Raw genomic sequence first — 22,853 nt, forward strand, 5'->3', positions numbered from 1 at the left:
CTAACAAATATTCTGATTTTCATTTTATAAAAAAAGCATTTGAGTGCTTTAAATACAAGTATTTTAAGGAATGTTCTGAAAAACCCTGTGATATGGTCACTCATATTTTCTTGTGAGCAGAAACCAGTTTTCATGGTGACACTGGGACCCAAGGGGTATGTGGATCAACATCTCAGATCTCAGGACAAAAGGCTTTAAGCCCTGCTGTGCTCACACAAACCTGACTCAGAAGCCATTGCTATAACAGTTAATCAGGGAGGTGGATGGTGAGGCAAATGTATTTTTCAGATGTGTGATGCACTTTCTAGATTTCTATGCCACTTTTCTCAATATTTCGTAGTCTTTGTTTTAAGATGAATTTCAGAGCAACCAATGCAAACTAATATGTCATTTGGGAAGTTCCAGCAAACAGCAAATCTGGCATTATGAACTGTGTCCTGTGGCAGAGGACATGAGCATATAGAGATCTGAAATCCCTCAAGGGACTTCCCCTAAACATGTGACCTCTCGGGTGTGCTGACTGTCCTCTGGTCACATGGACTTCTCAGCCCCACTTCCCATGGCTCCTCGAGAAGTGTGCTGCCATGGGAATGTGCAGCTTACCTCTTCTCCTGAGGTCACAAAGGTCTTCCCCCTTGTAATAATCCCACCCCATCTGCAATGCCACTACTCCTACATGGGAACAGTTAATAATGATGGCATGTGAACTGGGTAAAGCTTCTCTAGACCTTTGTCAGAGGAATTACACAGTTGGAAACATCCCCCTGTCTGCTAATGGTAGAGACTCTCTTGCTCTGTGGTGAGTATGTAAATACACCTTTAAAATATTGATTTGGGGGGCTTCTGGGTGGCTCAGTCAGTGAAGCAACTGCCTTTGCCTCAGGTCATGATCCCGGGGCCCTGGGATCAAGCAGGTGCATTGGGCTCCTGGCTCAGCGGGGAGTCTACCTCTCCCTCTGCCCCTTCCCCTGCTCATACTCTCCCTCTTTCTCAAATAAATAAATAAAATCTTAAAAAAAGTAACATATTGATTGATCATGAATAGGAATGGCAGCATTATAAGGACTTTTGCACCTTGATGAGGTCACTAGGGTCCAAATGGACTAATGTTCAGGTGACCCAATGGCAATTGAGCCCAGGAATATCTCTGTCATTAACCAAACCCACAGGTATTTGGTTGACAAAACCCTGCTGAGATCATGGATTTTGGCTTACATCTTTAAGATATCAGACTGGAGCAAAGCAGTGAGTGAATGCACGGGGCAAGTAGCGAGTGGTTCCTTGTGCTGAAAGAGTGGAACCCAAGTGTTCCTGCACACGTGCACACATGCACACACGAGGAACACGTGAGGTGATGAACGTGGGGATGAGTTAGATGCAGGGCTCGTTTCCTGGTGTACTCATGTATCAAATTACCACAATGTACACCTTAAATATCTTACAAGTTTATATTCCAACTGTGTACCTCAGTAAAGCCGAAACATATATGTATATATGATTCATATATTTGTGTATATATATGTATATATATGTATATGTATGTATACATATATGTATATATATATATAATATACAAGCTCTAAAAATCTGGAAGAAGAAAGAGGAAACAAGTATATACATAAGTTTATCAATAATTATTGTCTATGAGTAGATGGGATTATGCACTTATTTTTTCTTTAATGGTCATTGCTTTCTTATTTTTCTGTAACAGACATGTTGCTCTTACAATGAGTTGTTTTAAAGTCACTAACTAAATAGATAATAAACCTTTGTCTTCAGCCAAAAATTAAAAATAAGAAAAATTAAAATGTTGTCCCTTTATGTATGATGATTACAAATCAAATGTTATGTCTCATTACAATGTGGTTTTTAAATTTAAATTTTAATTTTTAAAAATTTTTTAATGTAAAAATTCTTCTCCCCAAAAAAAGGAAAGAAAAGAAAAGAAAAAGATTCCTTGTGTCTATGTTATATTTTCCAAGATTGCAATTCATACTGACCTGTTTTTGCTCTTGGTATGCATTTGCCCTGGGAGAGCTGCAGATAGGCTGCACCCTTAATATACTGTTTCTTTCTTTTTTTTTTTAATTTATTTTTTATTGGTGTTCAATTTACTAACATACAGAATAACCCCCAGTGCCCGTCACCCATTCACTCCCACCCCCCGCCCTCCTCCCCTTCTACCACCCCTAATTTGTTTCCCAGAGTTAGCAGTCTTTACGTTCTGTCTCCCTTTCTGATATTTCCCACACATTTCTTCTCTCTTCCCTTATATTCCCTTACACTAATATTTATATTCCCCAAATGAATGAGAACATATAATGTTTGTCCTTCTCCGACTGACTTACTTCACTCAGCATAATACCCTCCAGTTCCATCCATGTTGAAGCAAATGGTGGGTATTTGTCATTTCTAATAGCTGAGTAATACTCCATTGTATACATAAACCACATCTTCTTTATCCATTCATCTTTTGATGGACACCAAGGCTCCTTCCACAGTTTGGCTACCGTGGCCATTGCTGCTATAAACATCGGGGTGCAGGTGTCCCCGCGTTTCATCGCATTTGTATCTTTGGGGTAAATCCCCAACACTGCAATTGCTGGGTCGTAGGGCAGGTATATTTTTAACTGTTTGAGGAACCTCCACACAGTTTTCCAGAGTGGCTGCACCAGTTCACATTCCCACGAACAGTGTAAGAGGGTTCCCTTTTCTCCGCATCCTCTCCAACATTTGTGGTTTTCTGCCTTGTTAATGTTCCCCATTCTCACTGGTGTGAGGTGGCATCTCATTGTGGTTTTGATTTGTATTTCCCTGATAGCAAGTGATGAGGAGCATTTTCTCATGTGCTTGTTGGCCATGTCTATGTCTTCCTCTGTGAGATTTCAGTACATGTCTTTTGCCCATTTCATGATTGGATTGTTTGTTTCTTTGGTGTTGAGTTTAATAAGTTCTTTATAGATCTTGGAAACTAGCCCTTTATCTGATATGTCATTTGCAAATATCTTCTCCCATTCTGTAGGTTGTCTTTGAGTTTTGTTGACTGTATCCTTTGCTGTGCAAAAGCTTCTTATCTTGATGAAGTCCCAATAGTTCATTTTTGCTTTTGTTTCTTTTGCCTTCGTGGATGTATCTTGCAAGAAGTTACTGTGGCCGAGTTCAAAAAGGGTATTGCCTGTGTTCTCCTCTAGGATTTTGATGGAATCTTGTCTCACATTTAGATCTTTCATCCATTTTGAGTTTATCTTTGTGTATGGTGAGAGTGGTCTAGTTTCATTCTTCTGCATGTGGATGTCCAATTTTCCCAGCACCATTTATTGAAGAGACTGTCTTTCTTCCAATGGATAGTCTTTCCTCCTTTATCGAATATTAGTTGACCATAAAGTTCAGGGTCCACTTCTGGGTTCTCTATTCTGTTCCACTGATCTATGTGTCTGTTTTTGTGCCAGTACCACACTGTCTTGATGACCACAGCTTTGTAGTACAACCTGAAATCTGGCATTGTGATGCCCCCAGATATGGTTTTCTTTTTTAAAATTCCCCTGGCTATTCGGGGTCTTTTCTGATTCCACACAAATCTTAAAATAATTTGTTGTAACTCTCTGAAGAAAGTCCATGCTATTTTGATAGGGATTGCATTAAACGTGTATATTGCCCTGGGTAACATTGACATTTTCACAATATTGATTCTGCCAATCCATGAGCATGGAATATTTTTCCATCTCTTTGTGTCTTCCTCAATTTCTTTCAGAAGTGTTCTATAGTTTTTAGGGTATAGATCCTTTACCTCTTTGGTTAGGTTTATTCCTAGGTATCTTATGATTTGGGGTGCAATTGTAAATAGGATTGACTCCTTAATTTCTCTTTCTTCAGTCTCATTGTTAGTGTATAGAAATGCCACTGATTTCTGGGCATTGATTTTGTATCCTGCCATGCTACCGAATTGCTGTATGAGTTCTAGCAATCTTGGGGTGGAGACTTTTGGGTTTTCTATGTAGAGATCATGTCATCGGTGAAGAGGGAGAGTTTGACTTCTTCTTTGCCAATTTGAATGCCTTTAATGTCTTTTTATTGTTTGATTGCTGAGCCTAGGACTTCCAGTCCTATGTTGAATAGCAGTGGTGAGAGTGGACATCTGTGTCTTGTTCCTGATCTTAGGGGAAAGGCTCCCAGTGCTTCCCCATTGAGAATGATATTTGCTGTGGGCTTTTCGTAGATGGCTTTTAAGATGTCGAGGAATGTTCCCTCTATCCCTACACTCTGAAGAGTTTTGATCAGAAATGGATGCTGTATTTTGTCAAATGCTTTCTCTGCATCTAATGAGAGGATCATATGGTTCTTGGTTTTTCTCTTGCTGATATGATGAATCACATTGGTTGTTTTACGGGTGTTGAACCAGCCTTGTGTCCCAGGGATAAATCCTACTTGGTCATGGTGAATAATTTTCTTAATGTACTGTTGGATCCTATTGGCCAGTATCTTGTTGAGAATTTTTGCATCCATGTTCATCAGGGATATTGGTCTGTAATTCTCCTTTTTGGTGGGGTCTTTGTCTGGTTTTGGAATTAAGGTGATGCTGGCCTCATAGAACAAATTTGGAAGTACTCCATCTCTTTCTATCTTTCCAAACAGCTTTAGGAGAATAGGTATGGTTTCTTCTTCAAACGTTTGATAAAATTCCCCTGGGAAGCCATCTGGACCTGGATTCTTGTGTCTTGGGAGGTTTTTGATGACTGCTTCAATTTCCTCCCTGGTTATTGGCCTGTTAAGGTTTTCTATTTCTTCCTGTTCCAGTTTTGGTAGTTTGTGGCTTTTCAGGAATGCGTCCATTTCTCCTAGATTGCCTAATTTATTGGCGTATAGCTGTTCATAATATGTTTTTAAAATCGTTTTATTTCCTTGGTGTTGGTAGTGATCTCTCCTTTCTCATTCATGATTTTATTAATTTGAGTCTTCTCTCTCTTCTTTTTAATAAGGCTGGCTAATGGTCTATCTATCTTATTAATTCTTTCAAAGAACCAACTCCTGGTTTTGTTGATATGTTCCACAGTTCTTCTGGTCTCGATTTCGTTCAGTTCTGCTCGAATCTTTATTAACTCCCTTCTTCTCTTGGGTGTAGGATCTATTTGCTGTTTTTTTCTCTAGCTCCTTTATGTGTAAGGTTAGCTGTTGTATTTGAGTTCTTTCCAGTTTTTGTTTTTTTTTTTTTTTTCTTTCCAGTTTTTGAATGGATGCTTGCATTGCGATGTATTTCCCCCTTAGGACTGCTTTTGCTGCATCCCAAAGATTTTGAATGGTTGTATCTTCATTCTCATTAGTTTCCATGAATCTTTTTAATTCTTCCTTAATTTCCTGGTTGTCCCTTTCATCTTTTAGCAGGATGGTCCTTAACCTCCACATGTTTGAGGTCCTTCCAAACTTCTTGTTGTGATTTAGTTCTAATTTCAAGGCATTATGGTCTGAGAATATGCAGGGGATGATCTGAATCTTTTGGTATCGGTTCAGACCCGATTTGTGACCCAGTATGTGGTCTATTCTGGAGAAAGTTCCATGTGCACTTGAGAAGAATGTGTATTCAGTTGAGTTTGGATGTAAAGTTCTGTAGATATCTGTGAAATCCATCTGGTGCAGTGTATCATTTAAAGCTCTTGTTTCTTTGGAGATGTTGCGCTTAGAAGATCTATCGAGTATGGAAAGAGCTAGATTGAAGTCACCAAGTATAAGTGTATTATTATCTAAGTATTTCTTCATTTTGGTTAATAATTGATTTATATATTTGGCTGCTCCCACATTTGGGGCATATATATTGTGGATTGTTAAGTCCTCTTGTTGGATAGATCCTTTAAGTATGATATAGTGTCCCTCTTCATCTCTCACTACAGTCTTCGGGGTAAATTTTAGTTTATCTGATATAAGGATGGCTACCCCTGCTTTCTTTTGAGGACCATTCGAATGGTAAATGGTTCTCCAACCTTTTATTTTCAGGCTGTAGGTGTCCTTCTGTCTAAAATGAGTCTCTTGTAGACAGCAAATAGATGGGTTCTGCTTTTTTATCCAGTCTGAAACCCTGAACCTTTTGATGGGGTCATTAAGCCCGTTCACATTCAGAGTTACTATTGACAGATATGAGTTTAGTGTCATCATGATATCTATTCAGTCCTTGTTTTTGTGGAATGTTCCACTGAACTTCTTCTTAAAGGGGAATTTTAAGAGTCCCCCTTAAAATTTCTTGCAGAGCTGGTTTGGAGGTCACATATTCTTTTAGTTGCTGCCTGTCTTGGAAGCTCTTTATCTCTCCTTCCATTTTGAATGAGAGCCTTGCTGGATAAAGTATTCTTGGTTGCATGTTCTTCTCATTTAGGACCCTGAATATATCCTGCCAGCCCTTTCTGGCCTGCCAGGTCTCTGTGGAGAGGTCTGCTGTTACCCTAATACTCCTCCCCATAAAAGTCAGGGATTTCTTGTCTCTTGCTGCTTTAAGGATCTTCTCTTTATCTTTGGAATTTTCAAGCTTCAGTATTAAATGTCGAGGTGTTGAACCGTTTTTATTGATTTTAGGGGGGGATCTCTCTATTTCCTGGATCTGAATGCCTGTTTCCCTTCCCAGATTAGGAAACTTTTCAGCTAGAATTTGTTCAAATACATATTCTGGCCCTCTGTCCCTTTCGGCGCCCTTGGGAACACCAATTAAACGTAAGTTTTTCTTCCTCAGGCTGTCGTTTATTTCCCTTAATCTATCTTCATGGTCTTTTAATTGTTTGTCTCTTTTTTCCTCAGTTTCCCTCTTTGCTATCAACTTGTCTTCTATGTCACTCACTCTTTCTTCCACCTCATTAACCCTCGTCGTTAGGACTTCTAGTTTGGATTTCATCTCATTCAATTGATTTTTATTTATTTTTTATTTTTTTATTTATTTATTTTTTATTTTTTTTTTTTATTGGTGTTCAATTTACTAACATACAGAATAACACCCAGTGCCCGTCACCCATTCACTCCCACCCCCCGCCCTCCTCCCCTTCTACCACCCCTAGTTCGTTTCCCAGAGTTAGCAGTCTTTACGTTCTGTCTCCCTTTCTGATATTTCCCACACATTTCTTCTCCCTTCCACTATTATTTATATTCCCCAAATGAATGAGAACATATAATGTTTGTCCTTCTCCGACTGACTTACTTCACTCAGCATAATACCCTCCAGTTCCATCCACGTTGAAGCAAATGGTGGGTATTTGTCATTTCTAATAGCTGAGTAATATTCCATTGTATACATAAACCACATCTTCTTTATCCATTCATCTTTCGTTGGACACCGAGGCTCCTTCCACAGTTTGGCTATCGTGGCCATTGCTGCTAGAAACATTGGGGTGCAGGTGTCCCGGCGTTTCATTGCATTTGTATCTTTGGGGTAAATCCCCAACAGTGCAATTGCTGGGTTCTGCCTGATTAGCTCTAAATTCTGCAGTCATGAAGTCTCTTGAGTCCTTTATGCTTTTTTCTAGAGCCACCAGTAGCTGTATAGTAGTGCTTCTGAATTGGCTTTCTGACATTGAATTGTAATCCAGATTTTGTAACTCTGTGGGAGAGAGGACTGTTTCTGATTCTTTCCTTTGAGATGAGGTTTTCCTTCTAGTCATTTTGCTCAGTGCAGAGTGGCCAAAGCCAGTTGTATTGGGAAAAGGAGAAAAAGAGAGGAGAGAAAGAAGGAAAGAAAAGAGAAAGAGAAAAAAAAGGAAGAGAAAAACGAAAAAAAAAGAAGAAAAAGAGAAAGAAAAAGAAAGAAAGGAGAAAAAAGGGGGGTGGGGAAAGGAAACAAATCAAAAAGCAAAACAAAACAAAACAAAACAAAACAAAACAAAACAAAACGGGAACCACGGGGGAGTATCTTCTGATTCTGTGTACTTTAAGTCCCTTGGCTTCTCCTGGAAGTTGTCCGTCTAGCTGGTCTTCTGGGGGAGGGGCCTGTTGTGCTGATTTTCAGGTGTTAGCATTAGGGGAGCTGCTCTGCCCCCCTGCCTGGTGCAGGGCTCAGTGGGGTTGTTTACCCCGTGAGGCCCCAGGAGGAACAACCGCAGTGGCGGGGCCAGCTCTGGAGCCCTGGAGTCAGCTCCTGCAGTAGCTCCAGAGCTCTCCGTCTGCAGGGCCTGGAGGCTCTGGGGCGGCTGCTGATCTGCTCAGCTCGGGCCAGGAGCGTCCTTGCTGTCCTGGGCCCTCCCGGCCTCTGCCTGTCCCGGGGCGATGCCAGATCCTGGGCTGTGTCCCGGCGCCCTGTGCTCCCGGGCCTGCGCTGTTGGACTCGCGCTCTGGCCCCGCAACTCCCTCCGCGGAGCTGCGGCCCGAGCTCCACCAAGGTGCTCCTGGAACCGGGCAGCCCCCTCCGCACAGAGCCTCTTCCTCCGCCCAAGCCCCTCCGAGCTGCTCCGGGTCCCGCCGTGCGCGCTGCAGCCCTTAGGGAGCTCGGCGCATCTCCCGGGGCGCAGGTGTCTGTTACTGTCCCCGGGAGCCCGAGGGCATCCTCGCCCTCCTGGGTCCTGCTCCACCTCCCTGCGGGCCCCTTTCCACCCGGGAAGGTTGATGCAGCTCCTGCTTCTCCGGGATGGGGCTCTCCTGTCCGGGGGACACTCGCCCAGGCCTCAGCCCGGCTCCTCGTGGGCCCCTCCCCCTTGGAGGCCTTTTCTTTCTTTATCTTTTTCCCTGTCTTCCTACCTTGATAGAAGTGGGAACTCTTCTCACTGTAGCATTCCAGGTGTTCTCTCTTTAAATCTCAGGCCGAATTCATAGATTTTCAGGATAATTTGAAGGCTTTCTAGGTAATTTGGTGGAGACAGGTGATTTGGAGACCCTACTCTTCCCCCATCTTGCCCCTCCTCCAATATACTGTTTCCAAGCTCTCTCTTAAGCTACTTTGTCTAAAATATTCAAGGTTTTTTTTTGTTGTGTGTGTGTGTGTGTATGTGCTGCCGAAGCAAGCACTCAAGTTTATTGGCTCTAATTGTCCTTTGTGTATGGCTTCACTTCAGATGATAGCTTTTTTCTGAGTCTAGGGTCTATAGCCCTTTCTGACTGGACTGTAAGTGGACATGCCCCCCAGCAGGGGGAGAGCTGCGGGGATGGCAGGCATGGATTTATAAACTCTGTGTATATGGTATTCTAACCTGTCCAGCAGCTTGGTCCTTGTCAACCCTAAACAACTTGACGGCAGGAAACTATATCCTATAGCTAGCATTTAATTGTCCATATGGAGGACATACATCTTGTTCTGTTAATTTCTGAATGTTACAGGAGTTCACAAGCAAATATCTGATTGGTGTTTATTCAAAGATGTAAATATTTAGTTCACTTTTACTGAAGCCATGCAGATTAACAGCTCTTCCCTGCCCAAATCTCCCAAACCTGCTCCAAAAATATCCCTGCATGATGATCCTTACTATTTCCCTTAACTGACCTCAGGGCATTGTTATGATGTTGACCTGAATGTGCAAAAGAACGTCCCTCATTTTATGCTCATTTTGTGAATGCACATGTCAGGGAAGAAAGTCCCCTAACCTTTGTATAATCTATTGGATAACTCAACCTTAATCACCGGGTTCAGAGATTGTACCAAACCACTAACAATTCAGAGTCAAGTAAATTCAGGACTCCCTTATTTCAATGTCCTCCAGGTTGTTACTTTCCTGTCTGCTATAGATAATTTAAGTATTATATAAATAGATGGTATCTCTCATCTTGTCAATACCTGCAGGATCTGGTCCACAGAAAGACAACAATACACTTTTTCCCCAGTTGTTTATAGTCATGGAAACATGAGAATTGATCATATTAATTGAAGCTACCCCTACCAATTTTAGAGGGTAATTTGGCTCAAAGTTAGTGGATTCTGCCAAAATTATTTGCTTCATTTTTTCTAATTTTATCTTAAATTATTTTACTGGAGTTCAAATTGTCAACCTTTAGCATAAAACCCAGTACTCCTCCAGCCAAGTGCCTCCCTCATGACCAGTCACCCCAACCCCCTGCCCACTTCCCCTTTTACTGCCCCTTGTTCATTTCCCAGAGTTAGGAGTCTCTCATGTTTTGTCACCTTCACTGATATTTTCACTCATTTTCTTTCCTTTCCCCTTAATTCCCTTTTGCTAATTTTTATACTCCCCAAATGAATGAGACCATATAATGTTTGTCCTTTTCACAATGACTTATTTCATTCAGTATAGTACCCTCCAGGTCGCTCCACAATGAAGTAAATAGTGGGTATTTGTCCTTTCTAATGGCTGAGTAATATTCCATTGTATACATACACCACATCTTTATCCATTCATCTTTCTTTTTTTGTATAAATTTATTTTTTATTGGTGTTCAATTTGCCCAATATAAAATAACACCCAGTGCTCATCACATCAAGTGCCTCGCTCAGTGCCCATCACCAAGTCACCCCCAACACCCGCCCACCTCCCCTTCCACCACCCCTAGTTCGTTTCCCAGAGTTAGGAGTCTTTAGTCTTTCATGTTCTGTCTCCCTTTCTGATATTTCCCACTCATTTTTTCTCCTTTCCCCTTTATTCCCTTTCACTATTTTTTTATATTCCCCAAATGAATGAGACCATATAATGTTTGTCCTTCTCCGATTGACTTACTTCACTCAGCCTAATACCCTTCAGTTCCATCCACATCGAAGCAAATGGTGGGTATTTGTCGTTTCTAACGGCTGAGTACTATTCCATTGTATACATTAACCACATCTTCTTTATTCATTCATCTTTCGATGGACACTGAGGCTCCTTCCACAGTTTGGCTACTGTGGACATTAGCTATAAAATCGGGGTGCAGGTTTCCCGGCGTTTCACTGCATCTGTATCTTTGGGGTAAATCCCCAGCAGTGCAATCGCTAGGTCATAGGGCAGATCAATTTTTAACTCTTAGAGGAACCTCCACACAGTTTTCCAGAGTGGCTGCACCAGTTCACATTCCCACCAACAGTGCAGGAGGGTTCCCTTTTCTCCACATCCTCTCCAACATTTGTGGTTTCCTGCCTTGTTAATTCTCCCCATTCTCACTGGTGTGAGGTGGTATCTCACTGTGGTTTTGATTTGTATTTGCCTGATGGCAAGTGATGTGGAGCATTTTCTCATGTGTGTGTTGGCCATGTCTATGTCTTCCTCTGTAAGATTTCTCTTCATGTCTTTTGTCCATTTCATGATTGGACTGTTTGTTTCTTTGGTGTTGAGGTTAATAAGCTCTTTACAGATCTTGGATACTAGTCCTTTATCTGATAGGTCATTTGCAAATATCTTCTCTCATTCTGTAGGTTGTCTTTTAGTTTTGTTGACTGTTTCTTTTGCTGTGCAAAAACTTCTTATTTTGATGAAGTCCCAATAGTTCATTTTTGCTTTTGTTTCTCTTGCCTTCATGGATGAACTTGTGGCCAAGTTCAAAAAGGGTGTTGCCTGTGTTCTGCTCTAGGATTTTGATGGAATCTTGTCTCACATTAAAATCTTTCATCAATTTGAGTTTATCTTTGTGTATGGTGTAAGAGAGTGGTCTAGTTTCATTCTTATGCATGTGGATGTCCAATTTTCCTAGCACCATTCATTGAAGAGACTGTTTTTTTTCCAGTGGATAGTCTTTCCTCCTTTGTCGAATATTAGTTGACCATAAAGTTGAGGGTCCTCTTGTGGGTTCTCTATTCTGTTCCACTGATCTATGTGTCTGTGTTTGTGCCAGTACCACACTGTCTTGATGACCACAGCTTTGTAGTACGATGTGAAATCTGGCATTGTGAGGCCCCAGCTATGGTTTTCTTTTTTAATATTCCCCTGGCTATTTGGGCTCTTTTCTGATTCCACACAAATCATAAGATGATTTCTTCCAACTCTGCGAAGAGAGCCCATGGTACTTTGATAGGGATTGCGTTAAATGTGTAAATTGCCCTGGGTAGTATTGACATTTTCACAATATTAATTCTTCCAATCCGTGAGCATGGAATGTTTTTCCATCTTTTTGTGTCTTCCTCAATTTCTATCAGAAATGTCCTGTAGTTGTTAGCGAATAGATCCTTCTTTGGTTAGATTTATTCCTAGGTATCTTATGCTTTTGGGTGCAATTGTAAATGGGATTGACTCCTTAATTTCTCTTTCTTCAGTCTCATTGTTAGTGTATAGAAATGCCACTGACTTCTGGGCATTGATTTTGTATCCTGTCATACTGCTGAATTGCTGTATGAGTTCTAGCAATCTTGGGTTAGAGTCTTTTGAGTTTTCTAGGTACAGTATCATGTCATATGCAAAGAGTGAGAGTTTGACTTCTTCTTTGCCAATTTTAATGGTTTTTATTTCTTTTTGTTGTCTGGTGAGGCTTCCAGTACTATGTTGAATAGCAGTGGTGAGAGTGGACATCCGTGTGTTGTTCCTGATCTTAGGGGAAAGGCTCCCAGTGCTTCCCCACTGAGAATGATATTTGCTGTGGGCTTTTCATAGATGGCTTTTAAGATGTCGAGGAATGTTCCCTCTATCCCTACACTCTCAAGAGTTTTGATCAGGAATGGATCCTGTAGTTTGTCAAATGATTTCTCTGCATCTACTGAAAGGATCCAATGGTTCTTGTTTTTTTTCTTGCTGATATGATCAATCACATTAATTGCTTCAGGAGTGTTGAAGAAGCCTTGCATCCCAGGGATAAATCCCACTTGGTCATGGTGAATTATCTTCTTAATGTATTGTTGGATCCTACTGACTAGTACCTGGTTTGGAATTTTAGCATCTGTGTTCATCAGGGATATTGGTCTATAATTCTCCTTTTTGGTGGGGTCTTTGTCTGGTTTTGGAATTAAGGTGATGCTGGCTTCATAGAACGAGTTAGGAAGTACTCCATCTTTTTCTATCTTCCCGAACAGCTTTAGTAGAATAAGTGTGGTTTCTTCTCTAAACATTTGATAGAATTCCCCTGGGAAGCCATCTGGCCCTGGACTTTTGAGTCTTGGGAGGTTTTATATGACTCCTTCATTTCCCTCCTTGGTTATTGGCCTGTTCAGGTTTTCTATTTCTTCCTGTACCAGTTTTGGTAGTTTGTGGTTTTCCAGAAATGTGTCCATTTCTTCTGGGTTGCCTAATTTATTGGTGTATAGCTGCTCATAATATGCTTTTAAAATCGTTTGTATTTTTTGGTATTGTTGGTGATCCTTCCTTTTTCATTCATGATTTTATTAAATTGAGTCCTTTCTCTCTTCTTTTTAATAAGGCTGGCTAATGGTTTATCTATCTTATTAATCTTTCAAAGAACTAACTCCTGGTTTTGTTGATCTGTTCCATAGTCTTCTGGTCTCTATTTCATTGAGTTCTGCTCGAATCCTTATTAACTTTCTTCTTCTGCTGGGTGTAGGATCTATTTGCTGTTTGTTCTCCAGCTCCTTTAGGTGCAAGGTTAGCTTTTGTATTTGAGTTTTTTCCAGTTTTTTGATGGATGCTTGTATTGCAATGTATTTCCCCCTCAGGACTGCTTTTGCTGTATCCCACAGATTTTGAATGGTTGTGTCTTCATTCTCATTCTCATTCTTCATGAATCTTTTTAATTATTCTCTAATTTCCTGCTTGACTCTATCATCTTTTAGCAGGATGGTCCTTAACCTCCATGTGTTTGAAATACTTCCAAACTTCTTCTTGTGATTTAGTTCTAGTTTTAGAGCATTATGGTCTGAAAATTTGCAGGGTTTGATCCCAATCTTTTGGTGTCATACTGCTTTGTGACCCAGTATGTGGTCTATTCTGGAGAAAGTTCCCTGTGCACTTGAGAAGAATGTGTATTCAGTTGTGTTTGGATGTAAAGTTCTGTAAATATCTGTGATATCCATCTGACCCAGTGTATTATTTAAAGCTCTTGTTTCTTTGGAGATGTTGTGCTTAGAAGATCTGTCGTTGGTAGAAAGCAGTATATTCAAGTCACCAAGTATAAGTGTATTATTATCTAAGTATATCTTAACTTTGGCTATTAATTGATTGATATACTTGACAGCTCTCACATTCGAGACAGAAATATTCATGTGTTAGGTCCTCTTGTTGGATAGATCCTTTAAGTATGATATAGTGTCCCTCTTCATCTCTCACTACAGTCTTTAGGATAAACTTTAATTCATCTCATATAGGATGGTGACCCCTGGTTTCTTGAGGACCATTTGAATGGTACATGGTTCTCCAACCATTTATCTTCAGGCTGGAGGTGTCCTTATGTCTGAAATTTGTCTCTTTTATACATCAAATAGTGGGTCTTCCTTTTTTATCCAGTCTTTAATCCTGCGCCTTTTGATAGGGTCATTAAGCCCGTTCACGTTCTGAGTTACTATTGAAAGATATGAATTCAGTGTCATCATGATGTCTATTCAGTCCCTGTTTTGGTGGATTATTCCCTTGGAATTCCTCTTTCTTTTACAGAGTCCCCCTTTGTATTTCTTGCAGAGCTGGTTTGGTGGTCACATATTCTTTCAGTTTCTGCCTATCTTGGAAGCTCTTTATCTGTCCTTCTATTCTGAATGAGAGCCTTGCTGGATAAAGTATTCCTGGCTGCTTGTTCTTCTCATTTAGGACCCTGTATGCATCTTATCAGCCTTTTCTGGGCTGCCGGGTCTCTTTGGCAGGTCTTGTCCTTCTAGCTATTCTCTGCTGTTAATCTAATATTTCTCCCCATAAAGATCTCCCCATAAAGTGATTTCTAGTCTCTTGCTGCTTCAAGGATCTTCTCTTTATCTTTGGAATTTGCAAGTTTCACTATTAAATGTTGAGGCGTTGAGCGACTTTTATGATTTTAGGGGAGATCTCTCTATCTCCCGAATCTGAATGCGTCTTTCCCTTTCCAAGTTAGGGAAGTTCTAAGTTATGATTTGTTCAAATACACTTTCTGGACCTCTGTCTCTTTTGTTGCTCCCCAGAACCCCATTGAAACGTAGATTTTTCCTTCTGAGGCTGTCATTTATTTCCCTTAACCTATCCTCATGATCTTTTAATTGTTTTTCTCTTTTTTCCCTCAGTTTCCTTCCTTGCTATCAACTTGTCTTCTATGTCACTCACTCGTTCTTCTACCTTGTTAACCCTCGTTGTTATGACCTCCAGTTGGTTTGCATCTCATTTAATTGATTCTTAATTTTGGCCTGATTAGATCTAAATTCTGTAGTCATGAAGTCTCTTGAATCCTTTATACTTTTTTCCAGAGCCACCAGTAGCTTTATCATTGTGCTTCTGAATTGGCTTCTGACATTGAATTGTAGTCTAAATTTTGTAACTCTGTGGGAGACAGGACTGTTTCTGATTCTTTTGTGGTGAGTTTTTCATTCTAGTCATTTCACTCAGTGAATGTGGCTGGAAACAAGTTGTACTGGAAAAAGCAGAAAAAGAGAGGAAAAAAAATACGGGGCTGAACAAATATAGAAAACAAAAAACAAGGGGGAGTATCCTCTGATTCTATATACTGTAAATCCCTTGACTTCCCCTGGAACTTTCCAGTGCTGCTTGGTCAATAACTTGCTTTTCCCCGTCCTTCTAGCTGGTCTTCTGGGGGAGGGGCCTGCTGTGCTGATTCTCTGGTGTGTGCACCTGGGGGAGCTGCCCAGCCCCCCTGCCAGGTGCACGGCTTAGTAGGAGCTATTTATCCTGTGAGGCCCCTGCTCAGTCCCAGGTACAAGGTACACAAGGAGGAACAACAACAGTGGCGGCGGCCAGCTCACCAGCCCTTGAGTCAGCTCCTGCCGTAACTATTGCAGCCCCCAGTCTGCAGGGGCCTGGATGCTCTGGAGTCGGGAGGTGCCGATCTGCACAGCTCGGAGTTGCCTGGCAGCAGGAGCATCCTTGCTATCCTGTGTCCTCCTGGCCTCTGCCTGTCCTGGGGGGAGCACTGGATGTTGGGCTGTGTCTCTAGTGCCCTGGGCTCCGGGGCCGGCACCACTGGAATTGCGCTCCCGGGTCGGCAACCTGGTGCACCTGGAGCCACTGCTGAGGTTGCCGCCTCAGCTGCTCCCATGGCCCCGCCGGGTGCACACTCCAGCCCTTTAGGGAGCTCTGCTGGCGGTGTGTGGCGTGCTCTCCCTGGGGTGCAGATCCTCTGTTAGTGCCTCTGGGAGCCTGGGGGCATCCCTGCCCCTCCTGGGATCCTGCCTGAGTTCACTGCGAGCTCCTTTCTGTCTGAGAAGGTTTGTAAAGCTCCTGCTTCTTCCGGACTGGGCTTTCCTGTCATGGGGGCACTCGACACACCACCTTTGCTCCGCTCCTTGTGCCCCCCCCCGGATGCTTTTTTTACTTCTTTATTTTTTTCCGCCATCTTCCTACCTTGATAGAAGCGCAAACTCTTCTCACTGTAGCATTCCAGATGTTCTCTCTTTAAATCTCAGGCCGAATTCGTAGGTTTTCAAGATGATTTGAAAGTTATCTAGGTAAGTTGGTGGGGACAGGTGACTTGGGGATCCTACTCTTCCACAATCTTGCTCTGCCTCTGCTCTTTTATCTAATTTTTTAAATAAGATTTGATTTATTCATTCATGAGAGACACAGAGAGAGGCAGAGACACAGGCAGAGAGAGAAGCAGACTCCATGCAGGGAGCTTGATGTGGGACTTGATTCTGGGCCAGGGATCACACCATTCGCCAAAGGCAGATGCTCAACCCCTGAGCCATCAGGCGTCCCCCTTTTTTTTTTCAAAATTACTTAATTCCTAATTATATTAATAAAACTTATGTTTTTAAAATATCTATGTGCTTATGTCATTTAACCATATTATAAGATATTGAGGCAAAATTGATAGCTTTCATCCATTACAGGCAAATATTTTTTAGCACCTCCCACTACAATTTCAGGGATGGGCAGGTGCGAGACCCAGGTCCAGCAAGTTCCAGCATTAGAAGTTGGCACTATGAATGCATCCAACGTCAGGACAAGTAGGGCGGCACTATTTCCTGCAGGAGTGACAGGCACCTGCTAACCTCTCCACACAGGCTTCTCAGGCTGAGAGTGATGGAGAGAGGTAATGCGATCTCCACAGGAGACTTCATTCTGCTGGGCTTCTCTGACCAGCCAAAAACTGGAGATGGTTCTGTTTTTCATTAACATGGTTTTTTACCTTCTGGCCATCAAGGGCAACTCGAGCATCATCTTCCTCTCAGTGATGGACTCTCGACTGCACGTGCCCATGTACTTCTTCTTCTGCAATCTTTCCCTCCTGGACATGTGCTACACCACTAGCAGCATTCCCCAGATACTGATCAACCTGTGGGGCTCAAGCAAGACCATCACCTACGTGGGTTGTGTCATCCAGCTCTCTGCCTTCCTGTCTGTAGGAGGCACGGAGTGCATTCTCCTGTCTATAATGGCCTATGACCGTTTTGTGGCCGTCTGCAAGCCGCTGCACTACATGGCCATCATGCACCCCCAGCTATGCCTGCAGCTGGCGGCCTTTGGATGGCTCAGTGGGATGGCCAACTCCATCCTCATGTCCCCACTGATGATGTCCCTGGGCCTCTGTGGTCAGCGCCGCATCACCCACTTTGTGTGTGAGATGTCAGCCATCATCCGCATCTCGTGCATGGACACCAGACATGTGGAAGGCCTGGCTTTCTTCCTGGCCATCCCCATCGTGCTAGTGCCTCTCTCCACAATCCTCGTGTCCTACAGCTACATTGCCGTCAAGGTTGCGGGTATCCGGTCTGCAGCTGGCAGACGCAAGGCCTTCAACACCTGCTCATCCCACATGGCGCTGGTGTCCCTCTTCTACAGCAGCAGCATCTCCATGTAGATGCAGCCTGGGAATGTAGAAAGCCAGGACCAGGGCTAGTTCCTTACTCTGTTCTACCGTCTGGCAACCCCCACCCTGAATCCTTTCATCTACATGCTGAGAAACAAAGACGTGCAGGGGGCAATGTGGAAGGTGCTGGGGAGAGACAGCTGCATATGGGGCGCTGGACCTCACTGACCACTGCGGGCATCCCAGGTGCCAGACCGAGCTGACCGTGGAGGGCATCCCCAGTACTGGACCGAGCTGACCCCGGTGGCCATTCCTGCGCTGGGCTGCGGCTGTCTGATCCGTAGAATCCACGGAGTGTCTGATGCAGAGGCCGTGCGCAGGGTCAGCAGGACGCTGGACTGTGATTGTGGCAGGTCCAGGGCTCCCCGACTACAGGCCTGGCATCCGTGCTTGCCATTGAACAGACTCCCTGTCCATCCCAGAATACTATGCTGGCACTATTAAGTCAGATCTCGAGAAGGAGACACTGTGGCAGAAAAACTGTGAGGCTGTGACTGGTACTTTGAGGTACAAGTGTTGCATTCTCGGTGTCCTTTTGTAGCAAAAGTCCTTGACCCTCCTGGAGACTCTGCTGTCACCTCTGTGCACTCCTGCCTCTGTGCAATAAGTGATGGCAGCCTCGTTAAGAACAGCACTTCTTTAGAAGTGCAGGTCACAGGACACTTATTTTTATTTTATTTTTTATTTTTTTAATAATAAATTTATTTTTATTGGTGTTCAATTTGCAAACATATAGAATAACACCCAGTGCTCATCCCGTCAAATGCCCACCTCAGTGTCCATCACCCAGTCACCCCGACCCCCCGTCCACCTCCCCTTCCATCACCCCTAGTTCGTTTCTCAGAGTTAGGAGTCTTCATGTTCTGTCTCCCTTTCTGATATTTCCCACTCATTTTTTCTCCTTTCCCCTATGATCCCTTTCACTATTATTTATATTCCCCAAATGAATGAGACCATATAATGTTTGTCCTTCTCCGACTGACTTACTTCACTCAGCATAAAACCCTCCAGTTCCATCCACGTTGAAGCAAATGGTGGGTATTTGTCGTTTCCAATGGCTGAGGAATATTCCATTGTATACATAAACCACATCTTTATTCATTCATCTTTCGATGGACACCAAGGCTCCTTCCACAGTTTGGCTATTGTGGACATTGCTGCTATAAACAGGATGTGAGGGCGATCTAGCTGCAACATCTGTCACCTCATTGATTGCCAGGGTTGATTTGGCTGATCTGGCTGGCTAGGCGGGTGTCTCCTTCCTCCCTCACCGCTCCATGTGTGTCCCTCCCAAAGCTGCCCGCTCGGTCGAAGAGGACTACCATCCCCGATAGAGGAGGACCATTCTTCTGTCAAGGGTATACGAGTAGCTGCGCTCCCCTGCTAGAACCTCCAAACAAGGTCACAGGACACTTCTTGATCGTCCCATCAACAAAACAATTAATCAGGTCCCAGGATCCAGTCCCGCATCGGGCTCCCTGCAGGAGCTTGCTTCACTGCCTGTGTTTCTCATTAATAAGTAAATAAAATCTCTAAAAAATTATAAAAGGGAGTTATGTTTGCATGAAAGGGAAGAGGAGGTTCCATAGAGGATGGGGTGGGTCATCTGTGTTTATCAAATGTTTTTCTCAGTGAACCATTGACAGTTTGTAAGTCCCTGCCCCAGATAGTCTTTACTGGAACAAGCTCGCAAGCAGGCAGTACATTTGCACGGGGAGGAAATAGGGATACAATTCCTCCCTCCCCCCACCAATACTCTTTTTTCCTCCTTTTTAAAAATAGTTTTTATTTAAATTTCACTTAGGTACATGCGTGTAATATTCATTCCAGGTGTAGAATTTAGTGATTCATTGTTTACATACAACACCTGGTGCTCATCACAAGTGCCTTCCTTCTTCCCCGTCACCTGTTCTCCCCACCACCATCAGTGTGTTCTTTGTAGATAATAGTCTGTTTCCTGGTTCATCTCTCTCTCATTCTTCTTTTTCCTTTTTTTAAAGTTTTAAATGAATAAGACTTAGATATTTTTTTAAAGTTTTATTTTTTTATTTGAGAGAGAGTAAGCAAGAGTCTCTCTTTTTAGGGATACCTTTCTTACTAATTAAAGAACGGGTCATAGAAGGAGATAGTGGGGGGATCCCTGGGTGGTGTGGCGGTTTGGCGTCTGCCTTTGGCCCAGGGCATGATCCTGGAGACCTGGGATTGCATCCCACGTCGGGCTCCCAGTGCATGGAGCCTGCTTCTCCCTCTGCCTGTGTCTCTGCCTCTCTCTCTCTGTGTGACTATCATAAATAAATAAAAATTAAAAAAAAACTTTTTTTAAAAAGGAGATAGTGGTATGGTAGCATGTGAATGGCCAGAGGGTGGAAAGGCATGGAGCCAGAGCTGCATAGTAGGAGAGTTTGCCAGGGTAGGTGGTGATGATGATGATGATGATGATGGTGATGATGGTGATATGATGCTAATTATGATGAAAATGGATCTGTACTGCATTAACTCATGTATTTTCACCTTCTGACAATTCTGAAATAGGAACAATTTAAGATTTAATGGCAAGATATAGTTTACTTTGCAATATTTTTTCTCAGACTTATAGTAAAAGGTGAGAATGACAATATAAGTTGTAAAAATTAATGAAATTAATTTCAATTACTTCTAGGAACTAATTCATGTCTGTTATGGTGAACTCTATGTGTTAATCAGACTAGGCCATAATACTCAGGTAATAGGTCAAAAACCTGTACCGATGTTGCTCTGAAGGTATTTCTTAGATACATTAATATTGACGCCAGGAACAGCCGATGCAGGACGTTGCGTGGCTGCACTCCATGCCCGGGGGTTCCGGCGCTACAGGCGCCTGGCAGCCGGCTCTGCGGGCCTCCGCCTGGGTGCACAGTATAACTTGTTTTTGGCCGCATGCACTGAGTAAGATAACTAGAAGGAAAAACTCACCACAAAAGAAGGAATCAGAAACAGTCCTCTCTCCCACAGAGTTCGATTCCAGGAGAACTCCATGAAATAGAGACCAGAAGAACTGTGGAACAGATCAACAAAACCAGGAGTTGGTTCTTTGAAAGATTAATAAGACAGATAAACCATTAGCCAGCCTTATTAAAAAGAAGAGAGAAAAGGCTCAAATTAATAAAATCATGAATGAGAATGGAGAGATCATCATCAATACCAAGGAAATACAAATAATTTTAAAGATTTAAAAGAGCAGCTATACGCGAATAAATTAGGCAATCTAGAAGAAATGGACACATTTCTGGAAAACCATAAACTACCAAAATGGGAACAGGAAAAAATGGAAAACCTGAACAGGCCAATAACCAGGGTGGAAATGGAAGCAGTCATCCAAAACCTCCCAAGACACAAGAGTCCAGGGCCAGATGGCTTCCCAGAGTAATTCTATCAAACGTTTAAAGAAGAAACAATACCTATTCTACTAAAGCTGTTCGGAAAGATAGAAAGAGATGGAATACTTCCCAAACTCGTTCTATGAAGCCAGCATCACCTTAATTCCAAAACCAGACAAAGACCCCACCAAAAAGGAGAATTACAGACCAATATCCCTGATGAACACAGAAGCTAAAATTCTCAACCAGGTACTAGTCAGTAGGATCCAACAATACATTAAGAAGATAATTCACCATGACCAAGTGGAATTTTGTAACTCTGTGGGTGAGAGGACTGTTTCTGATTCTTTTGAGGTGAGGTTTTCCTTCTAGTCATTTTGCTCAGTGCAGAGTGGCCAAAAACAAGTTATATTGGGAAAAGGAGAATAAGAGAGAAGAGAAAGGAGAAAAGAAAAATAAAAAAAGGAGGAAGGAAAAAAGCAGAGAAGAAAAGGAAAAAAAGGGGAGTGGGGTGGGGAAGCAAACAGAAAACAAAAAACAAGGGGGAGTATCCTCTGATTCTGTATACTGTAAATCCCTTACTTCCCCTGGAACTTTCCAGGGCGGCTTGGTCAATAGTTTGTTTTTCTGCTGTTGGTCAAGCTTGTTATGGGGGAGGGGCCTGCTGTGCTTATTCTCAGGTGTCAGCACTTGGGGCGGGGGGGCCTGCTCAGCCCCCTACCTGGTGCAGGGCTCAGTGAAAGTTGTTTAACCTGTTTAACCTGTGAGGCCAATGTGAAGCTCTGTGGGGGTTGTTTATCCTGTGAGGCCCCAGGAGGAACAACAACAGCAGCAGCGGCCACCTCTCCAGCTCTGGAGTCAGCTCCTGCAGTAACTACCTGAGCTCTCCGTCTGCAGGGGCCTGGATGCTCCGGGGGGCGGGGGCCACTGATCTGCACAGCTCCGGCCGCCGGGTGGCAGGAGTGTCCTTGCTGTGCTGTGCCCTCCTGGTTTCTACCTGTCCAGGGGGAGCGCCGGATCTTGGGCAGTGTCCCCTGGCACCTTGGGCTCCTGGGCCTGCACTGTTGGAATCCCGCTCCCGGCCAACAGTTCCCTCTGCGTGGACCCTCTGCTCTGAGCCGCCTCCGAGATGCTCCCAGGTCAAGCCAGGTGCGCTGCAGCCCTTTATGGAGCTCGACCACCGGGTTTCGCGGCTCTCACCGGGGTGCAGTTCCTCTGTTTGTGTACCTGGGAGCCTGCGGGCATCCCTGCCCCTCCTGGGATCCTGCTCTAAATCCCTGTGAGTGCCTTTCCATTTGGGAAGATTGGTTAAGCTCCTGCTTCTCCCGGGCGGGGCTTTGCTGTCTTGTGGGCCCCTCCCCCTTGGATGCCTTTTGTTTCTTTATTTCTCCCACCCCCCCCCCCCATCTTCCTACCCTGATAGAAGCATGAACTCTTCTCACTGTAGTATTCCAGCTCTTCTCTCTTTAAATCTCATGCCGAATTTGTAGGTTTTCAGGATGATTTGAAAGTTATCTAGGTAATTTGGTGGGGACAGGTGACTTGGGGAACCTACTCTTCTGCCATATTGCCCCGCCTCCTCCCTTTATTCCCTTTCACTATTTTTTATATTCCCCAAATGAATGAGACCATATAATGTTTATTCTTCTCTGATTGACTTATTTCACTCAGCATAATACCCACCAGTTCCATCCACGTTGAAGCAAATGGTGGGTACTTGTCGTTTCTAATGGC

General features: G+C 43.2%; 1 protein-coding gene and 1 pseudogene across 1 annotated transcript in view; both read left to right on the top strand.

Moving 5' to 3' along the window:
- The first annotated feature begins 658 nt into the window (after positions 1 to 658).
- Positions 659 to 22,853, top strand: part of GCSAML (germinal center associated signaling and motility like) — a 125,269-nt gene continuing 103,074 nt past the window's right edge. Inside the window, exon 1 of the mRNA XM_077908432.1 lies at positions 659 to 799. The gene's annotated coding sequence lies outside the window, so the exon portion shown is untranslated. The remainder of the gene's footprint in view (positions 800 to 22,853) is intronic.
- On the top strand, positions 16,974 to 17,931 carry LOC144321330 (putative olfactory receptor 2W6 pseudogene; annotated as a pseudogene).

This window comes from Canis aureus, chromosome 9 (genome assembly GCF_053574225.1).
Source record: "Canis aureus isolate CA01 chromosome 9, VMU_Caureus_v.1.0, whole genome shotgun sequence".
Classification (NCBI taxonomy): domain Eukaryota; kingdom Metazoa; phylum Chordata; class Mammalia; order Carnivora; family Canidae; genus Canis; species Canis aureus.